This window comes from Camponotus vicinus, unplaced genomic scaffold (genome assembly GCF_025532165.1).
Source record: "Camponotus vicinus isolate PSW18456_S1 unplaced genomic scaffold, iyCamVici1.0 SCAF_3, whole genome shotgun sequence".
Lineage (NCBI taxonomy): Eukaryota > Metazoa > Arthropoda > Insecta > Hymenoptera > Formicidae > Camponotus > Camponotus vicinus.
This window is the reverse complement of record NW_028141967.1, coordinates 14,284,438-14,307,940: the sequence shown is the minus strand read 5'-3', so window position 1 is coordinate 14,307,940 and position 23,503 is coordinate 14,284,438. Positions and strand designations below refer to the sequence as shown.

At 30.6% G+C, this 23,503-nt stretch overlaps 1 long non-coding RNA gene and 2 pseudogenes across 2 annotated transcripts; all 3 read left to right on the top strand.

The window, feature by feature from the left end:
- Positions 1-1,375: 1,375 nt before the first annotated feature.
- LOC145968300 (uncharacterized) lies at positions 1,376-2,063 on the top strand. The gene is made up of 3 exons (XR_014437706.1): positions 1,376-1,474; positions 1,766-1,851; positions 2,005-2,063. It is a non-coding gene; the product is annotated as an uncharacterized LOC145968300 (long non-coding RNA).
- A 244-nt stretch (positions 2,064-2,307) lies between these two features.
- LOC145969094 (uncharacterized) lies at positions 2,308-5,454 on the top strand (annotated as a pseudogene). The gene is made up of 4 exons (XR_014437943.1): positions 2,308-2,404; positions 2,579-2,817; positions 2,892-3,161; positions 5,215-5,454. The product of XR_014437943.1 is annotated as an uncharacterized LOC145969094 (transcript).
- Positions 5,455-18,558: 13,104 nt separating this feature from the next.
- Positions 18,559-22,497, top strand: LOC145968733 (uncharacterized; annotated as a pseudogene).
- The last annotated feature ends 1,006 nt before the right edge of the window (positions 22,498-23,503 follow it).

Here is a 23,503-nt window from a genome sequence, read left to right as displayed (position 1 = left end):
AAAAAAAAATAATATAATAAAAATGTTAAATAAATTGTGAATATTATAACTACCGGGAAAAAAGTTTATGTCCAATTATATATAATATAATTTTGTATGGATTTTGACCCGATCTAATCATATATATATATATATATATATATATATATATATATATATATATATATATATATATATAGGTAAAATTATTTTTAATTATATATGATTAGATCGCATTATGCATCCTTTATGATATATAAATATATAGAATATTAAGCCCAACATAATTAAATAATAATATAACTCATCTATCTATTTCACATAAAATTAAAAATTTTATATATATATATATATATATACAGGGTATTCGGAAATTCAATCGACAAATTTTCAGAGATTGTCGGGGGCACCATAAGAATCATTTTTTGCAAATGAATCTGGGGTCGGAAACGTGTCATTACATCGCTACGGCATACGGAGTGTTCGAAAGAGTCGGGACCTCGAAATATCACAAAAAATAGAAGTTTTACAAAAAATTGTTTCAAACAAAAGTTGTAGGGTGTAAAAAGGTCTATTTACTGGCGCCATGTGTTTGACAAGGCCACTTTGAATATGCAATAAAAAGTGGAGGGTTTCATTTCAAAAATTCAAGGTGGCCTTGTCATGACCTTGGCGACGCCATCCAAGGTCAAACACATGGCGGCAGTAAATAGACCTTTTTACACCCTACAACTTTTGTTTGAAACAATTTTTTGTAAAACTTCTATTTTTTGTGATATTTCGAGGTCCCGACTCTTTCGAACACTCCGTATGCCGTAGCGATGTAATGACACGTTTCCGACCCCAGGTTCATTTGCAAAAAATGATTCTTATGGTGCCCCCGACAATCTCTGAAAATTTGTCAATTGAATTTCCGAACACCCTGTATATATTGAACTTTACATCTTAAGTATATAATGAACTGATCATTTTCATTTATTCACCGGACATTTATTTGTCCGACTTATAAAATCAATTTAATATCTGTAACTTGTTCTTGCAATTACTAGAATGTAATACGTGTATTATTGATATACATTCAATACCGGGAACATGCATTAATTTATTACGTGTAACATAACGAATACCCAGATAGCACACAATATTCTATGAATATTCTTATAAAGTACGAATGTTCTTAATTTTGGAATATTCGAATTGAATATTATATGAATATACGTAGAATGTTAAAATCGTAAATCATATATTTCTAATAGAGAAGAATATTCTTAGAATATTCGTTGAATTTATTCATTGCCCATTTTATTGCGCATGTGCAGTATACAAGAAATTCGAATTAAATTAAGTGTAAAAGAACCCTTAAGACCATACGCACTATGAACAAGCCTTTAAACGGCCATTATTCATGAGCGGGTTTGTCTTTTGTCGTCATGTGTCGTTAAGTGTTTGGCCATGTTTGCCATGTGCCTTACATGAAATATCGTTTTAATTAGAGGTAATCATCTTTTTTCTTTTATTAATTTCATTTTATCAAATATTAAATAAAACTTAAGAATATTTTTTTATATATTTTTAGTAATATTTTTTACATTCTTTTAACAGTTCAGGATAAATTTATTTCAGGTTTAAGGTTATGCATCACATTTAAGGTTATGCTTGAAGAAAATCACACAAAATACATACCCAGCAAACACCGAGTAACAGTTATATAACTATTACTTGATGTTGGGTATATTGTATCTATTTATTTTCTTATTCTTCATGTAAAATTCTCTTTATATTACAGTGTTCAAGCATCTATATTCTAATAATATTACGTTGCGTCATTTTTGGGTGATTACACACTGGGTCATTAGGACACGAAGCATAAAAGTAAGTACAAATCAAAAACTACTTTATTAGTTTATTTCTTCTTTTTTTTCACATGTCATTGCCAGAGAAAATTCTATAATTATTCTTATACATTTAAAAAAAAAATTTGTTTCACTTTAAATTTAAATTGCTTGAATTTTGTTTCAATTTTAGATTTTGGTACTAGCCTTATATTATATTATAATAGTATTGTTTTTAAAATTAAATAATGCTTAAATGCAAAAAAAGTCGTACTTTTTTTAGAAAAGTTAAGAAAAATACAGACACGTGTTATGAACTTATAAATGATAATTTTAATACACGTACTGATACTATTGTTACTTCTACAGAAATTTGCAGAATCAATTGTAGTAATGAACATTAACAGCTTTGACGAGATAAGTGATAATGAAAGCTATATTTCTAATGAAAATTTTTTTGATATTTTTATAGAAAATAACAACAATAGTTTAAACAATTTTGATAACCAATGCTCTACATCGTGAGTTACCCTCTACATCTGCTTACAATAAATCTTCATTTGAAACTGTAAAACCATCTGCTAATCTATATGGTAATATTATATATTACATTCTATTTTTATTTTTACTAAAAAATATTTGTTAGATGTTGTGTATTCTTTCTTTAATGTACATTATAATAATAGTTTACATTAATGTTTGTTATATCTAAAAATGGACATTACTAATTGTAAAAAATGTATGTTTATAAAAATACTTTGTTTCAGATCATAATTTCAAAAGACAAGTATTACGACAATTGCAAATAATTAATCTAATTGTAAGACAACAACAAATTTCAGAAGATCTGAGCGTTTTATTGATGAAAGCAAATTGTGAAAAAGATGAACCAATTATATCAAATGAAGAGTCTATATTTAAAAATTATAATTTTCCTTTAAAAGAAATAAAAGAATTAAAAGCTATAGAAGAATTTCTAATCGAAGACAATAATTTCAAAAAATTTGTAAGTAAATTTATTTACTGATGCATTTTTATTGTATTTATATAAATTTAGAAATTTAGAAATTTGTATTTTAGGTAACGGAAATTATAAAAATTGGAGGAACATCCTACAAACAGATGGTGAAACGCGTTTTAACAAGAATAATATCTAATGATTTGTCTAAGACTTATAGTTGGATAGGTTTTAAAGAAAAACGTAACTTTTCTAATCTTCGAATTTGCTCAGCAATATTAATTGCTGTACAAAAAACGCATGGCTGTTCCGAAGCGATGATAGAGGCTGTAATAAAATATTGGCTTTTAAAATCTATCGAACGACAGAAGTAGTCAACAAAAAAAAAATTCGTAAGATTTACAAGTACAAGAAAATTTTATTTTGAATGCATATTCTCAAGTAAAAGATAATTTTATTTTAAGTGCAACTTATGTGCAATTTTATTTTGAAGTTTTATTTTGAATGCATATTCGCAAGTAAAAGATAATTTTATTTTAAGTGCAACTTAAGTGCAATTTTAAGTACCAAAGATAAAAAATGACATTTGACATTTTTTAAAATGATTATTGTGCATTTCTAAAACACTTCAAGTTTTTAGAAATGAACAATAATCATTTTTTTCTAGTTTTCACTTTTGTTGGAATGTATAATTATTTTTATAAATTGTGTTTTTTTCAGATTCATATGTACACTTAAATATTAGACACTTAGACATAATCTTTGGTAATTCTGTTATGTTAAAAAATTTTGATTTTATGAATTCTAGAATTAAATTCAAAAGTATTATTTCCATTATAAATATAATATATTTTATATTTATATGATATTTATATAAATATTATAAAATATTAATAAATACATGTTTATATGTATTTTTATAAAAATATGTGTAAAAAGTTTTAAAAATTATTTTTTAAAATAAAAAAATGAACTCAAAATTACTTTATGTATTTATTAATTACATAATGTAAACTTCTGTAACATATATAATCAAATAATCAGTTCTAAAAAACATGAAATTGTTCATTTTCAAAAGCAGTTAAATTCATCTTTTTTATAAGAACAAAAATTACTTAAAATACAAAAGAAATTGATAATATGGAAGTGTTAAAATTAAAAAACAGATATCAGTTAATAGAAAAAATTAATACTTTAACATTCTCAACTTATATTATTTTCTATTTAATTTTTTGTTTTTTTCGTAAAAAGGTGAAATTTAGTTGTTTTTGAAAATAATAATTTATGTTTATGGAGAGACTATTTATTTTATTCTAATGTAAATACATAAGTCCATATTCTGAATCCTCTTTTATCGATAAAAGTGCTTCTAAAAGTGGCTTATAAGTCTTTTCATTGGCTACAAGCCACTTTTAGAAGCACTTTTATCAATAAAAGAGGACTCAGAATATGGGCCATAGAATGAGTATAGAATATTCTGTGTAATATATTACGCACATTTATAGAACATTCTATTAGAACATATATGGAATATTCTATAAATATACATAAAATGTTACATAGAATATTCGATAGATTATTCTAGTCACATTCAAAAAACATTTAAAATAGTGCCATTCGAATATACTGTAAACATACTATAAATATATAAGAATGTCTTATAGAATATTCGAAACATTCTTAAAGAATATTCATAGCACGTTCATAGAAATGTTTAGTGTTATCTGGGTAGCGATAACGTGGGATATCGGCAGATGCCATTTTAGACAAGAAAGTCGCACATACGACAAATACTCTATTTGTACACTTCGAATCGAACAGGGTCAACAAAGACAGAGAAATCGAACACGCGATACCTGCGTAAACAAAAGCACTAAGAACAAAAGGCAGGTATCGGATATGTGTCATCCTTTAATAGTCAACACGATAAAATTAAAAAATTAAAAAAAAATTGTTTTTTAAAAGAAATCTATTTATATGTAACATATATATATATACAGGGTCTGTCCGGAAAGTAATGCGTCGCATTTTTTTGTGACGTGACTATACGTCGCAGTGCGGTCGGACCGGTTGGGGAGAGTGGGGGGAACCCTTAGCTTTCCAGCGGTTGGTCAATTGTCTCCGTGCGCTTGAAGGGTTAGGACCACAGACTTCTATATATATATACTAGACTGCTAACTCCTTATATATAAGACGGCTTCGATTTTATGTACAAATCACAGATAGGTATATAAAGGTATTCTATTCTGCGCATGCGCTCTGCGATAACGCATGTTTATATGTATATACATACGCAAGCTAGGTTAAGTATATGATATATATCTATATCGATGGTATCTGCGCATGTGCAGAATAAGTCACGTTAGTACATAAAATGTGAGGACATTTCATATAAGCAAAATATGGGGAGTTAGCAGTCTAGTTATATTAGAAGTCTGTGGTTAGGACGGCTTTTTTCGTGAACGTCTACGTAGTAGTCGCGTCGAACTTATGATGGAGAAAACTTTAGAGCAACGCTATGCGATAAAGTTTTGCGTGAAGCTGAAAAAGACGCCGCTCGAAACTTTTGAAATGCTTAAGGAAGCCTTCGGGGACGATTGCCTTTCCAGATCGCAGTCCAACAGATGGCACAAGATGTTTAGAGAAGGTCGGGAGGAGGTCGCCGACGAGGCCCGCGCAGGATGACAACCGTTTTCGGCAAGTCCAATAATTCCGACATCAAGCGAACACTCATTCGACGGTCTGAATTCAGTAACTGGCGCACACGAGTCACATGGTCGTCCGTTCGCGATGTTGACGGGCGTCCTGCGCGGGCCTCGTCGGCGACCTCCTCCCGACCTTCTCTAAACATCTTGTGCCATCTGTTGGACTGCGATCTGGAAAGGCAATCGTCCCCGAAGGCTTCCTTAAGCATTTCAAAAGTTTCGAGCGGCGTCTTTTTCAGCTTCACGCAAAACTTTATCGCATAGCATTGCTCTAAAGTTTTCTCCATCATAAGTTCGACGCGACTACTACGTAGACGTTCACGAAAAAAGCCGTCCTAACCCTCCAAGCGCACGGAGACAATTGACCGACCTACCGCTGGAAATCTAAGGGTTCCCCCCATTCTCCCCATCCGGTCCGACCGCACTGCGACGTATAGTCACGTCACAAAAAAATGCGACGCATTACTTTCCGGACAGACCCTGTATATATATATATATATATATATATATATATATATATATATATATATATATATATATATATTAAAAATACAAATTAAATCAAGGATGATAATTTAATTAAAGATAAGCCTTTTGAAATTATGCAACATTTATATGTAATAATTTTTCATGCCATATAAAATACGTATAATAAATATATAAGATCAAAAAAATTCTAACATCAGAAATGTTCTTTTTATATTTAGACTTCCTTCTTTGTAAAATATATTGTACGGAAGGACAAAAACAGCAGTAGTAATAAAGCAATAAAAGAGAAAACGAGTTGAAGGTTATAGATGCCTCGAAAAATCATTGATCCGTATGCGTATGGCAGATGGCTCTGAATTGATTTTTGTAAATAACCTTCCGATAGGTAATCTAAGAAAAAAATTTTTTTTAAAAGGTCTAACACATAAAGGCGAGAAAAAGCGGCAACTCTTTTGAGAATCGAAGAAAATTGCAAGTAGTTAAAAAATAAATGATAAAATGAAAACGGACACAAAAAGATAATGATGCTTCGAACAAACGAGTGTATAATGATATTTTCGTAATAATCAGAAATTTACTCTGTTTATTTGGTTTTGTTCTTTGTTTCATTCTATTTTAATTTCTATTTTTATAAAATTATATATATACATATTACAGATATAAAATAATATCTGAGACATAGAAATGATCTATAAGTACAACTAATTCCAAATAATTAATTTAAATAATGTTATGTGTGTAAACTCAGAGATTTTAAAAATCTTAAAACAAAAATTGCATAGCATAGACAAGTTTTCTTAATTAAAATAAACGGAAAACCCTTTTTCGAAATTCTAATTACATACTTTAATGGAAATAAAAAAAAATAACTCGAACACAAATATTTCAACTAATTGTACATAGAGAAAATTTATGTTTTGTTCAATTGAAATGTGTCAATAATCAATTAAGAAAGGACTCCGCACATTTTATATGAAAAAAGTGGCTTCGGTCAAATTGGCTGAAATTGAAATATGTTGTAATTTAAGTGGTGGTTCGGTTTGATTTTTTGCCTGAAGAAACTTTTGATCAGCACCATCTAAATTACAACATATTTCAATTTCAGCCAATTCGCCTGATGCTATTTTTTCATATAAAATGTGTGCGGGGTTCTTTACATTACAATCGAATAATAAATCTATAATTAATTCTAAAGAATTAAAAACTTAAAAAAGCTAAATAAATTCATAACAAAAAATGTTCATGTGTGATATTTTGCTAAGTATTTAAATAGAGATTAACTATTATTTAAAAATGCATTAAGTAATTTAATAAACGAAAACAAATAACAAAAATTTGTTTTGTTTTTTATATTATGCATTTTTAAAAGCTTACATATTTTCTTCAAAAACAAAATATAAAGAATTAAAAAATGTTCAAAAATACGTTAAATAATATTAATTCGTGAATAGATTAATGGATTCGAAAGAAATTCGGAAGAAATCGACATTATGCATGAAATAGCTATAAAGAATGCATAATTAATGATTATCGTCTTATCGTTTTATCGCAGATTTTCTTTTCTTATCTAAGAATTATTCACAAACATAAATCTCTGTTTATTTATAAAATAAAAATATTTTCTTTTCTTATAAGAAAAGTTCTATTTATTTATTCAAATTGGTATATATATATATATAAAGAGATGTTACTCAGAAGTGATTTAACATGTATATGAAATATCCGTTATTTCGAAGTACTATTTCAAAGCTCTATTCTCGTTCTCTCTTTCTTCTTCTAAATGTGTAAAAAAAAGTTAATATAATATACTTTTTATCGTCGAATTTATAGACAATACTGATCTTAATGAATAATTTTGATAAAATGCATATTCAGTGTAAATGTAAGACACGTGCTAACAATTATAAATATGCTAACTATATTTACACTAGGATTAGATAATAGAAAAGAAATTTTTTGTGTGCTCCATTAATTTATATTAATTTATGTTATCATACTTGAGCAATAAACTAATTTATTATGTAGAGATATAAAAAAAATTCACAGAATTTCTCACTTCTGATATCATTAATATATTCAAAATGACGTGCAGTAGAACAATAGAAACGTTAAATATAATTTTAATCTTAAAATAAATCCTTAACATAAAAAAAATGTAATATATGTACATGTAATTTATATATATATATATATATATATTTTTTTTTCTTTTTTTTTGACTATATTTGTAGTGCATATTCGGATTAAAAAAAATTAAAGTAAAAATTATAAATGAAGAAATACCTTCGAGAAAGATCTTCCAAAGTTAATTGTTTAGAACTAACGATACCTTTCATGCTGATGCTTCCGTTTTCCAGGACATCACATTGAAAACACGTGTTATCATAGCTAACACGAAAAATACAAACAAATAAAATAATTCCAACGTTCTAATGAATACATTAATTAGTTTTATGTAACTAGTTCACGTTTATGTAAGCACGCGGTGTGTAAGCGAGATTAAGAAGTAGAGAGTAAGAATTTTACTGTAGCATCCACTACGACCGTTACTACGCGTCTGTCGTTTGCAGCAAGCACAGAACACACTGTGTCCGATAGTCCAACACAGGATTGTTCGAACTTCAAACTGGATTTTTCGCGCATGCACAGTGAATCAATAGAGTTTCTAGAGAGAGGGGACAGTATTCACTAGTTAGTTCTTGGGTATGTCCTTTTTAGCTGCACTGCTGCACTAGTGCAATAAGTTAGAAAGAGACAAACATAATTTCTTTCACTCTAACTAGGCTGCGTTCCAAAATTCACTGCCAGTACTAAAAATCTATAATTTACGTGACGTACACTATAGATTTTCAGTACCGGCAGTGAATTTTGGAACACAGCCCTAATTGCACTAGTGCAGCAGAGCAGCTAAAAAGGCCCCTTATGTTGACTAGTTAGTTCTTATGTTTAAGAGGTTTTAAGTACTAGAGACTTCCTATCGAGAGAATCTGGACAATGTCGATGTGATTTTTGATTGGTTCATTTTCAGTCCAAAATGTATATACTCATCGATTGTATAGATCTTACAGTTGAATTGTAAATGTCTTATAATAATATTGATGACATGGAGATTTTGTAATAAAAAAATCATGCTTATTTTCATATAAAATTTAAAATAATAATAAGAATCACATAGAAATAATAATAATAAGAAGAAGAATCACATAGAAATAAAAAATCATGCAAAAATAAAAGTAAACCATGTGAATTAATACAATAAGATACAGTAACTCTTATTGATATTCGTACCATAATACTTAAATAATTAAATAATTATTAAATAATTAATAATGAAAACAATAATTACAAGATAATTAAAAATTAATAATTAAATAAAATTTAAAAATATTTAATCTATATATACTTACTTGATATAAAATTAAAGAATTTAATGAGTTTATGAATTTAATAAATATTAAAGCACTTAACATAAGATGTCAAAAATATATAAACTTTATTTATTTATTTCATGTAATTGTTTATATACTAAATAATTTAAAAAATTCAAATAATTAATTTAATTCATATAAGTAAAAAAACTAATAAATTTTCAACATTATAATTCAACATTAAATAAACAGATTAATTATTTTTTCAAGTATTATTTTTTAATATTAACTATTTTTTAAGTGTCCATGTATATTAATTCATTGTACATATGACACGTTTTTACTTTTTATTTTCTTGCCAAATATTCAATGCATAATGATTTGAGGAAAATACTCCACTTTTTCTAATATACATATATATATATATATATATATATATATATTTAAAAAATATATATACATATGCTCTTATAATTAAAATTATTATATTATATTATTACATTTGAAGACGGACTTGAAGTGGTTCCAAACAATTATTTGAAATAAACATATTATTTGAAAAATATATGGAACATATTGTAAATAACGTCGTATTATTTTCTGAAATTTATTATTATTAATTTTTTGCACATATATATATATATATATATATATATATATATACATACATACACACATATGATTAACACGTTAAGCGACGTCGGTCTCTAGGGACCGACAGTATCAAGCTTAAAAATATAAATGTTGTAATTTATCAATTACATGATATAATACAAAAAGATATGTTTTTACACTTTTTTAATGTATTTTATTGAAACATTCTAAACAGATATGAGGTTTGTCTTTACATGTATTACAAAAAGTGATGACTTTTCTGATTAAATTTCTGACACTTTTCTGCTCGAATGATTTTACATTATAACATTCAGAATAATATTTTCGAACTTCACGTATCTTTCCGTCTTTTATTCTTCATTAACTGAGCCTTTCTTACAGTTTAAACGGAAAGTGAAACAAAATTGTCATCGCGTTGAGCGCGTTATCTTCTGTTTATACTCTATCCCAAACATCCGTTGAGCGCACGCCGCCGCCTGAACGGAAAGTATAACAAAATCGACTCCGCACTTAACGTGTTAATATATGTTGATATTTTTCAATAACTGTAGGAAAATAGTACATTTTTATTACGAGTATATTATTTTATTGCAATGAGAGAGAATTATGTAGTGACAAGACAAAAGTTTAAATAAACCGAAGAAATATCTGATCTTATCTCTAACTCTAAATTTAAAATAAAAAATAACTTCAGAAGTCAAGGATAAATTATATAGAACAAATCATTGACACAATAATAGCAATGAATTATCAGATGAAAGTCTTATTTCAAAGCTTTAAGGGATTCCGAAAATTTTGTTTACTAATTATTAATTAATAATAATTAATATCTTAATTAAATTATTAGAAAATATTAAATCATTAGAAAATATTTCTCAATTTTTAAAAATTACATTATTATTTATTAAAATTTATGTTTGGTAATCAGTAATGGTGAATATCACGATAAGTAATAAACTGAACAAATCGCTTCAACATATAATAATTAAATGACAATATCATATTATAATTGAATGACAACATAAAATAAAAAATTATGCATACTCTTATGAATATTCTTATGCATGCTCTTCATATATTAACAGATAACTTTTGTGAGCAACTACTATAATCACAATAGAGTTAAGTTTGAAACATTTGATTTTATATCTATTATTGTCTCTTTCAGTTAAAAAAAATAAAAGAGTAGCCACTTTAGGTGAAACATCTAAATATATATATCCGATATGCGATGCATTGCGCGCGAGAACATTATCGTGTCCTTTGATTATTTTATTATATTAGGAGTATAACTAAGTTCCCGCCGCTCATAATTAAATGGCTCCAGCTGCAAATGTAGTGAAGTTAGGCATTTGTCAATAAAATTAAGTTCGCAAAAATTCATTTTTTGTGAAAGAGATATTTTTTGAATCAATTTAAAATTAAATGTGATAAGTTGTTTTTTCGACATATACTTCTTCACTACTTTGATTTAAATAAAACTGCAGCTGAAGCTCATCGATTGATTTCTGAAGCAGTCACGGCTGACCACTACCAGTAACAATTACACCGATTGAATGATGAATTGATGCGAAAAAGGCCAGTGATCGACGTAAAGTGATTCTTTTGCATGGCAACGCGCGACCTCATGTTGCAAGAATTGTAAAAAAATTATTGGAGCTCGAATGCGAAGTCGCACCAGCCTTTATTCTCTAGACTTGGCCCTATCGGATTACCTTTTCCGATCAATGCAACATGCGCTCGCCGATACACACTTCTCCAATTACGAAGAAGTCCATGCATCGATCAATGGATTGCTTCAAAAAACAAGTCGTTCTATCGTCGCGGAATCCAACTTTTGCAAAAAAGATGGGAAAAAGTCATAGAAAACGGATTATATTTTGATTAATATATTAATTCATTTTCTTATTAAAATAAATGCATTTTTCAAGTAAAAAAACGGCCGGAACTTAGTTATACACCTAATATTATTATTGTTATTTTGTTTGCTTTCAGGTTCATATAAACATATAAACAATGCACTGTAAATGGTTTTATTAATAATATTATTAAAAAAGTAAACTATAATTTATAAACGTCTTCATTTTCTGTAAAAAATACTTGTTTATTAGACGAAAAGATCATAGATGATAAAAAGTTATAATATAATTAAGTAAGTCATTAACGTTTTATTATTAACGTTTTTGATAATAAGGTTAATTCTTTATGATTGGTTAAAATTGACATAGTCATATGCTTTCAGATTTAAATTATATGATAATAAAAGTAATATAAAAGAAAACCTAAGTTGGTTTTGTCTATTTATGAAAATAAGTATTTTAAATATAAAAAATTATCCAAAATTAAAATTAGAAGTAGTAAGTATGAATATATATGATATCAATATTTGATTATTTTAAATGTTTATTTATATTACTTGTGTTACAGATATTAAAAAAGGAAAAGAAGGAAAAAATATTAATTTTTAATATTTTAAGTTATATCGTAGGTCGTAGAGAGAGAGAAGATTTGTAAAAAAATGTCGGGGCGATACGTAAGGAATACAAACTCGTACAAACTCGAGAGAAGAAATACCACGTGATATTATTATAATTGGAAATGATTTCATAAAACTCGCTGACGCTTTCCTCTCGAACAATACACAACTCAAGTCGAACTCGAACGTTACTCTCCGCTGTCGGGACTACAAGGATTTCAAATCAAAGGGCCACACTAATGTGTCGCTTGCGCAACGACATACCATTCAACGTTGACCATTCGTGATCCCATCCTCTGATCCTTCCGCGCGGTTCAACTACGTAAAGGGTTCTTCGGCACTCGGCCTTGAGGCGCCGAGGAAGAATTTCTTACAAATTATTTACAAAATTATTAAAGAGATTATTAAACAATTAAAAAAGAATATATAAGTATCTGCATTTGCAAAACTATACATGACGATAATAATAAAGTGGCAGTTATTTTGTGTCTTTTTTCATTCAGAACGGTTGTAATAGAGAAGCTTCAGAAAACTCTAATGTATATTAGTGCAATAAACCTTCAGACCTTCCTCTAAAAATTTATTGCACTAGTATACATTATACTTCAGAAATTTTATGAAAACCAATAGACCTAATTATATCAGACAGAAGAATGAGAGGTGTCACGGCCCGCTTTTAGGTGATCCCTGAAAGCGATACGCCCTCTGTGGACCTTAAAAACGTGCACCTAAACTACGAAGCCAAGGTGCACGAATGTTCTCAGAGGATAACATATAAGGTGCACAATTTCTGGTTCTATTCCGTGCTATGTGCACAAAATGTCGGTAGCACCAGTGCTGTATAGTGTGACGTCCCGATCAATAATTTTCTTCTTTTACCATATAAGTGGATTCCTTCTTTACCTTATTAAAATTTGTGCAATTCCATCTAATTACAAAAGAGCAAGATTGAAGGAAATATCATCTTTTGTTAACATTAGCATCATAATTACATTTATCTTTAATTATATTTTATTTATTTTTTATATTTTAATTATTTTAAATAATTATTTTAACCAAATTTATTAGAGTTATAGTATTAATTTTATAAGGATACTTATATAAAAAGAATTATACGTTCATCAACGAATAATGCATTGTACAAGGGAGCGATATTGAAACGCCTTAAGATTCGAGCGCTTTTATCTATTATGGAATGTAAATCATAACTATAGATAACGACCGTCGTCATTCCCTCGTTATGACATCATTTGTAAATTTTCGGTTAATTAAATATTCCACTTAAGTAATATCGAAATTAAGTAATAAGAGCAAAATTCAAAATTGTACATAGCCAAATTTGGAAAGAGGAACTAAGCCTGCAATAGAATTGTAATATTATTAAGAGGATTCGTTCATATATTTCACACGGCGACTTGCTCTCGCTAATCAGCTAAACATAACATCCGCATACCAAGCTCTGGCCGATCGATATTCCAACGGACAAAGAAGATGACGAAATTTACATTATCTAATCCCCCACCAAATCGTACTAAGGAGGACCAGCGTCTACCGGCATTGTCACGGAGGACCAGAAGTTTTTTCTCCGACTTACAGTTAAGACGTACTCTGATTTTCGCTGATTGTCCACTGCATTATTCACTGACTTGATTGTAACTACTTATACACTTCTATTCTGTACAATATAAATGTATAGTTAATTGGAAAGTTTACGAAAGATTTTACTAAAAACCACTCTTTACCGCCGAATTTTGAAATCCATTATCCATTGGGAAATTCACACTGCAGGATCTCTGAATTTCGAGCGATATTTCTGACCGATCTAGAAGGAAGGAAGAATATCAATTATTCTCTTAGTAAGTAAAGAATAATTAGAAACTAGGTGAGTCAAAATTATTTTAATCTTTTTCTATCATATTATAATTATTATAATTAATGCCATTAATTTAATTTCCATTGGATTATTTAACATAATTTTGTCATTATTATTTTTCTTGATATAATTATTTTGTACGATTCATAATTATTACTATAATTTATAATTGTTAATTATCCTATTATTTGAGTTCATTATCATTATTTGATTATTATCATTTATTAATAAATGAAATGATTGAGTTAATAATATTTATGTTAATATTGATTATTTTAATTTTATTCATTCTTTCGACATTACTTTATGATCAATTGCGTTTTCTTATTTAATCTAATCATTTAGTTATATTATATTATTTTATTTTATCTTTTTATTCCGTTTATCTTTATTTAGAATTTAATTTTAAATTTGATAATAGATCATAATCTCCCTCATCCCCAGTAAACCCGATGAATGCAGGGTGACTGAAAAATACGGGAGGCATTAAAATAAAAATAATTAAGTTATCCATCTCGGTATTATAGTTTTCTATTATTTTGTAACCGGGACGTAACAAATTTTGGTGGCAGCGGTGGGATGATTGTTATTGATCTATTGTCAAATTATTCTATTTGATGGTGAAATTATATGGTGTATTTATATTTGTGTTTTATATACTCTTTCTAGAATTTGTATTTCTTTGGTAAAACATAATTCGCAATTATCTTTGGTGAATTCTGTTTGGTTAAATTTTTGGTGTATCTTATTACGGTCCTATTTTATTTGTAATTTACATTTTTACTTTCTATTTGCAATTGAATGACTTTTCTTAAAATTTTAAAACAAAATGCCACTCTCAACTCGTTCTCAAACATCAGCAGATGCTGAGTTAGAAATTAGACAAAAGCAGCCTGACGAACGCGAAAAACAATTGCGTGCGCAACATCAATCTTTATTACATGAACGCGAAGTAATGGAAAGGCGCGCTAATGAAGCTATCGATGCAAATTCTTTAATGCAGATGCTTTCTCAAATACAAACCGAACTTTCACAACTACGAAAATTACCGGAACAAATTAATACGTTGGAACAGCGCATAAACGAAACTTCTCGGGCTGCATCCGCCTATGAAGAATATCAGGACGCGCCGCTTCAAAACGAAGTGTCAATACAAATGCCAACCTTAAAACTGAAAGATGTTGTCGCTAACATTCCGAATTTTGACGGATATAAAATTTCGGTATTTCAATTCGCCCGTTCTTGTGAACGCGCTCGCGATTTATTATCCTCTGTACAGGAACCTCAGTTAGTTCAACTTATTGTTAATAAGCTAGAAGGCGATGCTTACCAAGCTGCCGAAGGAAATATGTATACTCGCGTAGTTGATTTATTGGATAAATTAAAAGCTATCTTTGCACCAAACAAATCTATTGCACAATATCGAGGTGAACTTGCTAATGCTTATAAAGCGTCTAATGAAACAATTTTAAAGTACGCCGGAAGAATAAAGGATTTGAAATTCGCTATAATAGACGGAAGCAGACGACAGGGTAAAGGAACAAGCCGTGCTCTTATGGCACGAAATAGACGAAGAAGTCCTAGAAGCTTTTATTAATGGTTTACCATCCGATATAATAACTCGTCTTGAGCACCGGCAAATACATAGTTTAGACGAAGCTATTGAATGGTCCGTAAAGATCTCAAAAAGCTTAGAAGCAGAAAAATTGCGCGAACGTCAGAACTCCCAAAAATCAAATCAATTATTACGTTCTGATATACAAACTACAAAATTCCCTGATCCTGAACCACCGAAATCAATTTTAAAGAATTCTAATTTAGCTCCACGACCATGGATAAAACCTTTAATTCCCGGTCAACCAGGACCAAATTCTCCAGACATATGTCGCTACTGTAAAAATCCGGGACACAGCATTTCGAATTGTAAAAAGTTAGCATATCGAAACTCTTTACAGAACGCGGAAAACTCAGAAAGCCGCCCGGTAGCGAGCGCGGCCCGGGATACGGCACAAGCTACAGCGCACCCGATCGAAGCGGAATCAATAATAATCAATGGCTGAACAATTCTTCCATTAAAAATCAGGTTACTAACTTCGTTCCCGAATCGTCCCCAACAGTAGTGGTAGTAAATTTAAGAGAACCCGCTCGGTTGCCAAAGATTATACTATCGTGTAAAGATTTAAAGGGATACTGTAATTTCATGATAGATTCCGGTTCCGTTATAAATATAATTAAGTTAGAAAATTTAAATAATGTACCTATAGACGTAAAAGATGTATTAATTCTTAGAGGTATTTCTAAGGTCTCAATTAGAACATTAGGATCTGTAGTCTTTACAATAGTAGGTAAGATAACAAAATTTCACGTCATACAAAATGATGTACCTATTCCCAGTGATGGAATTCTGGACTCCGAATTTTTAGAAGATAATCGTGCTATTCTAGATTATGATAAAAGACAATTAACCGTGGGAAAAATTGTAATTCCATTTTACGATAGAAAGGAAATAAAATTACCAGCTCGAACGGTGGTAACAACTGCATTCAATATTACTAATCCAGAAAAACAAGAAGGATACATACCATATTACGAACCCGTTAAAGGAGTATACTTTGGCGAAGCACTTGTTGCTAATTCACAAGGTAAAGGGCATTTAAAAATATATAATGTCACTGAGAGTGATTACAGAATGATATTAGAGCCCACCTGCACCTGATTGATTACTATTCTACTAATTTAATCGACCCCGTCGATTCTATTAATTCCACTGATTCCACTGATTTCGCTGATTCCACTGATTTTTCTATTGATTCTCGTAACCTCACCAAGACTACTAGTCCTACTGACCTTACTAATTCCATGACTCTTTATTGTTCCGAGGAATTGAATATCGAGAATCCATCTTTAAAAACTAAAGATCGTTATACCATATTAAAGGATTCAATCAATTTAAACCATTTAAACGAAGAAGAAAATGAACATGTAAAAGCTATATTGAAAAAGAACGAAGACTGTTTCTTTTTACCGGGAGGCAAGTTAAAATCTTCTAATGCCACTAGCCATTCTATTCCAACCACCGACGATATTCCTATTCACGTTAAACAGTACCGATATCCACCAATCCATAGAGAAGAAAATCAATAAACAAGTAAATAAATTACTAGAAAATAATATTATCAAACCCTTTGTATCTCCATACAATGCACCTCTTTGGATTGTTCCCAAAAAGTCGACTATAGAAGGAGAGAAAAGGTGGAGAATGGTAATCGATTTCAGGAAATTAAATGAAAAAACAATTGGGGATGCATATCCTCTGCCTAATATCATTGAGATTCTCGATCAGTTAGGAAGCGCAAAGTGCTTTTCTATTTTTGATTTGGCACAGGGCTTTCATCAAATTCCTATGAGTCCAAACGATATGGCAAAGACTGCTTTTTCTACCCCCTATGGGCACTATGAATGTCAAAGAATGCCGTTTGGCTTAAAAAATGCACCAGCCACGTTCCAGAGGCTTATGGATAATGTATTAACAGGCCTGCAAGGAAATGAGCTATTTGTATATCTAGATGATATAGTAGTATATGCGCGATCATTGGAGGAACATAAAATAAAAATAGAAAAACTAATGCACAGATTAAGAGAAGCTAATCTACAACTTCAATCTGAGAAATGTCAATTTTTAAGACATGAAGTGATATACTTAGGTCATGTGATTAGTTCAGAGGGCGTTAAACCAGACCCGGATAAAATAATCGCGGTTAAAAATTTTCCCATACCTAGGAATCAGAAAAACATTAAGCAGTTTTTAGGTTTGACTGGTTATTATCGTAGATTTATTAAAAACTTTTCAAAGATAGCAAAACCACTGACTGACTTGTTAAAAAAGGACACACCTTTTATATGGACTCCTTTACAGGAAAAGGCATTTAATGTATTAAGGGACGAACTTTGTAAGGAACCTATCCTTCAATATCCCAATTTTAATGAACCTTTTATTCTAACAACAGATGCTTGTGGATACGCTATTGGTGGTGTGTTAAGCCAAGGATCTCTCGGAAAAGATCTTCCAATATCCTATACTTCCAGAGTATTAAACAACGCCGAAAGGAATTATTCAACCATTGAGAAGGAGTGCCTTGCTATCATTTACTGTATAACATACTTTAGACATTACCTATACGGGCGGCATTTCACCATTCTAACAGATCACAAACCTCTGGTCTGGCTGCATTCTATTAAGGATCCGAGCTCCCGTCTTTGGAAATGGAGGTTAAAACTATCAGAGTATGATTTTGAAATCAATTACAAAATGGGTAAAACTAACACCGTAGCTGATGCTTTATCAAGAAACCCACCTAATACTATACTATCTTCTCTACATGTTTGGGATAACAGTTCCAACGAATCATCTTATCAAACCGTTACCCAAAACCCTACTTCCTTTACACATACTAACACCGCTTTATCGTCCACTGTAAATAATGATCCGCAAATCTTTCTTACTGATTGCCTGAGCTCAGATAACGAGATAGATTCCGACGAAGATCAACAAGTCTAGAATCAAATTTTATTAATGATGACGAATCAATTTTAAGAATAAAAGAAACTCGCGATTCATTACTAACTCAAAAAGACAATCATATCATTTTTATAGATTTAAATGGAGACCCTTTTGATAGAGGCGCGAAGGACTACCAAAAAGCAAATAAATTTCCTAAATACAATAACTTAACTTTTGAAAGAGCTCGTGTAACTAATATAAACAATAAAGTTTTAATAGCTCTCCCGATTAAAGCTAATGCACGTACGCAAATCGAGCGTGAGGGAATTATAAATTGTATACGATCTTTAACTGACGTAATCCAAGAATTAAGGTTAACTTCTGTTAGTTTAGCACAAACGGATTATTATGATGCGGTACCATGGAATTTTCTATATAAAACTTTAAAAAGATTTTTAGATGATCAACCGATAACTTTAACAGTTTGTAAATCTTTAATACGCTGCCCTCAATTAGATGAGAGAAAAAATTTAATATATGAAAAGCATGCGACAAAAATAGGAGGACACAAAGGTGTAAATAAAACATATAATAGAATCCGTCAAAATTATTATTGGCCAACAATGAAACAAGATATTCAAAATTATATTCAAAATTGTAGAGACTGTCAAATTAAGAAACTAACTAGAATCAAGACGAGGCAACCCATGTTGATAACCGACACTCCAGGAGCAGCATTTGATAAAATTTCTATGGACATAGTGGGTCCTTTACCTACTACACGCAATAACTACTCGTACATATTAACAATGCAGGACCTCTTAACGAAATACTCAGTAGCCTCACCCTTAAGAAGAGCAGATTCCCTTTCAATCGCCGAAGCATTCGTAAAAGATTTCATTTGTATTTATGGAGCTCCTCGAGCCTTGCTGACTGATCAGGCTCCTACCTTTTTCACCTCCCTAATGAAGGCCATTGCTTCTTATTTCAAAATTAAACAATGCCGCACTACAGCATACTATCCTCAATCAAACGGTTCAATCGAACGTTCCCATCACGTGCTAACGGAGTATTTAAAAATGTATACTAACCGCAATAATGAATGGGATGAACACTTAATGACTGCCATGTTTGCTTATAATACTTCTGTGCATGAAAGTACTAATTACACACCATATGCTTTAGTCTTCGGTCATCTTCCTAGGGTACCTTCCTCTATTAACATTTTGGAAGAATATAAAGATTTAGCTTACCCAGACTATCTAACCAAACTGTTTAATACTTTAACTTCATCTTGGGAATTAGCTAAAGAAAATCTAACAAAATCAAAGGAAAAAAAGTAAAAGACATTACGATAGAAAATTGAATACTAAAAATTTTAAAGCAGGTGATCAAGTTGATTTGTTAAAAGAACCTATAAGGAATAAATTTTCTGATCAATATTCCGGACCATACAAAATTCTTGAAATGTTACCTATGAATAATGTAAAAATTAACTTCAAAGGAAAGCCGCATGTAGTACATATCAATAAATTGAAGTTATCAAAGACCACACCCACAGATCCGGGATGAAGGAAAGCGATATTTAATTAAAATGTAAACGCAGCCCGGATCCCCGGATCCAAAATTGAAATAATCTACCGATACTTGTATTTATATCAATACTTTAATTAATTATATATTATTTTACTCGCAGGCAATAATCGTCATTATATTGACTTCAACCTTGCTCTCCGGCACAAAAGCCATTATTACGTACGATTGCGGAGGAACCTACCTCAACGTAACAACAGTCTCTCTACTTAGGCCAGGTGAATGCGATCTAACTATAGACACACAAACAATTAACAATACATATATACAATTATTACAATTATCCAGTTATACTCACACCGAAGTCATACAATGTAAAGTAGAAATTATGCGAACCATATATTATTGCGGTATGCACTCTCATGTCTCTGTCGTACAAAACGGATACGCAAGCTACTTACAAGAAACTTCACGTAGTAAATGCATTCAAATGCATAGAGAGGGACTACTTAAAATAGGAGACTCTAATATAATAGACGGGCTAAATCTAGTAACTAAAATCTAATAACACTTATTATCGTAGTATCACTATGGCAGGAAAAATAAATGTAGACGGAACATGCAAGGGCGTCCAATATTCAGATTATTATGGTACATGGGACGATGTAATCGTACAAGCAACCGTAAAAATTTCGTTAAAATCTTCATATATACCTGTAAAATTAACCGCAGGAAAGGTGATGCTAAGATCCGGTACTGTTTGCGATTTAAGTGAAGAAACCTGTATAGACTCGGACGATGGATATACCTTTTGGCAAAGTGTGCCTATAACCGCTTGTGGGTTTGAGGCATATGACGTCTTATTTGAAGGAACCGCTACTAAATTCCAGGGTTCACTTGGAACACAACACACTACCATATTCACCGTAGAGACACAAGATACAACATTCTCTTTTCTGCAAGCACGTAAACATACTATTTGCGGATACACATTATTAGGAACTGAACATCCTAAATTATTTATTTTCGAAACTCAGAAAGGAAACACTTTTAAAACTAAATCAAAAACTGCTGTACAAAATCTAGATATGTTTGCCTATGTGAATTCGAAGTTTGTATATGTCGAAAGGCATATAAGAAATCAAATAACTACACTCTATCAAGATATCATTCTGTAAAGATGTGAATTGGAAAAGCAAGTAATCCAAAATACATTATCACTGGCTGCGATACTACCTGACGAATTCGCATTTAGGCTTATGAAAACCCCCGGCTATATGGCCGTGGCTGCTGATGAAGCAATTCACGTGATCAAATGCATACCTGTTGAAGTTACTCTCCGCAAAACAAACACTTGTAATACAGAATTACCGATTACACTTAGGAACGCGTCATTATACATGACACCAAAATCGCGAATTATCACGAAACATCACACCATTAGAGACTGTAATTCGTTACTTCCGATACTTTATAATATAGATGAAACATGGATGCAATTCAATCCAATGCCTTCTATGACAACATCACCGCGCGAAATCAAGCCACTAACTAAACTCTCTTGGAAGTATTTGTCGCCAAAATCCCTGGTTTCTAGCGGTATTTATTCTCAAGGAGATTTAGATGAATTAAGAGATCATATCATGTTTCCTGCTGAAAAGAGTGCCGTCTTATATACCATCGCTCGAGGCTTTACAGGACAATCGATTCCTTCAGACACAGTATCTTTAAAAAACTTATTAGATGAGAACTTCTTGGACAAAATTTACGATAGTGCTCTATCAAAAATTTGGAACGGCTTTACAGTTTTCGGTACGGCAACAGCCGGAGTCCTCGGAATATTCATGATATTTAAATTAATTAAAATCATATTTGACACTTTGATCCACGGATATGCGTTACATACAGCGTATGGATGTAGCATACACTTGTTAGGAGCGATTTGGAGTTCTTTCACACACTTATTGTTATATCTTGCTAACAAAAATTCCAACCAACAACTACATAGCGAAACGCGATCCAAAGAAGATACTCTTAATGCAACTGCACCTAATCCACAACCAGAAAACATACAAACACAGCCACAACCTATGCAAGCCATACCTGTAGTTTATTCTTTTCGGGACTTAAGAACGAAATTAGATGGAAGTGAACAAATCCCTCAATAAAATTATATCGGTATTTGTTTGTATCTTAAGGAGGGTGGTGTGACGTCCCGATCAATAATTTTCTTCTTTTACCATATAAGTGGATTCCTTCTTTACCTTATTAAAATTTGTGCAATTCCATCTAATTACAAAAGAGCAAGATTGAAGGAAATATCATCTTTTGTTAACATTAGCATCATAATTACATTTATCTTTAATTATATTTTATTTATTTTTTATATTTTAATTATTTTAAATAATTATTTTAACCAAATTTATTAGAGTTATAGTATTAATTTTATAAGGATACTTATATAAAAAGAATTATACGTTCATCAACGAATAATGCATTGTACAAGGGAGCGATATTGAAACGCCTTAAGATTCGAGCGCTTTTATCTATTATGGAATGTAAATCATAACTATAGATAACGACCGTCGTCATTCCCTCGTTATGACATCATTTGTAAATTTTCGGTTAATTAAATATTCCACTTAAGTAATATCGAAATTAAGTAATAAGAGCAAAATTCAAAATTGTACATAGCCAAATTTGGAAAGAGGAACTAAGCCTGCAATAGAATTGTAATATTATTAAGAGGATTCGTTCATATATTTCACACGGCGACTTGCTCTCGCTAATCAGCTAAACATAACATCCGCATACCAAGCTCTGGCCGATCGATATTCCAACGGACAAAGAAGATGACGAAATTTACATTATCTAATCCCCCACCAAATCGTACTAAGGAGGACCAGCGTCTACCGGCATTGTCACGGAGGACCAGAAGTTTTTTCTCCGACTTACAGTTAAGACGTACTCTGATTTTCGCTGATTGTCCACTGCATTATTCACTGACTTGATTGTAACTACTTATACACTTCTATTCTGTACAATATAAATGTATAGTTAATTGGAAAGTTTACGAAAGATTTTACTAAAAACCACTCTTTACCGCCGAATTTTGAAATCCATTATCCATTGGGAAATTCACACTGCAGGATCTCTGAATTTCGAGCGATATTT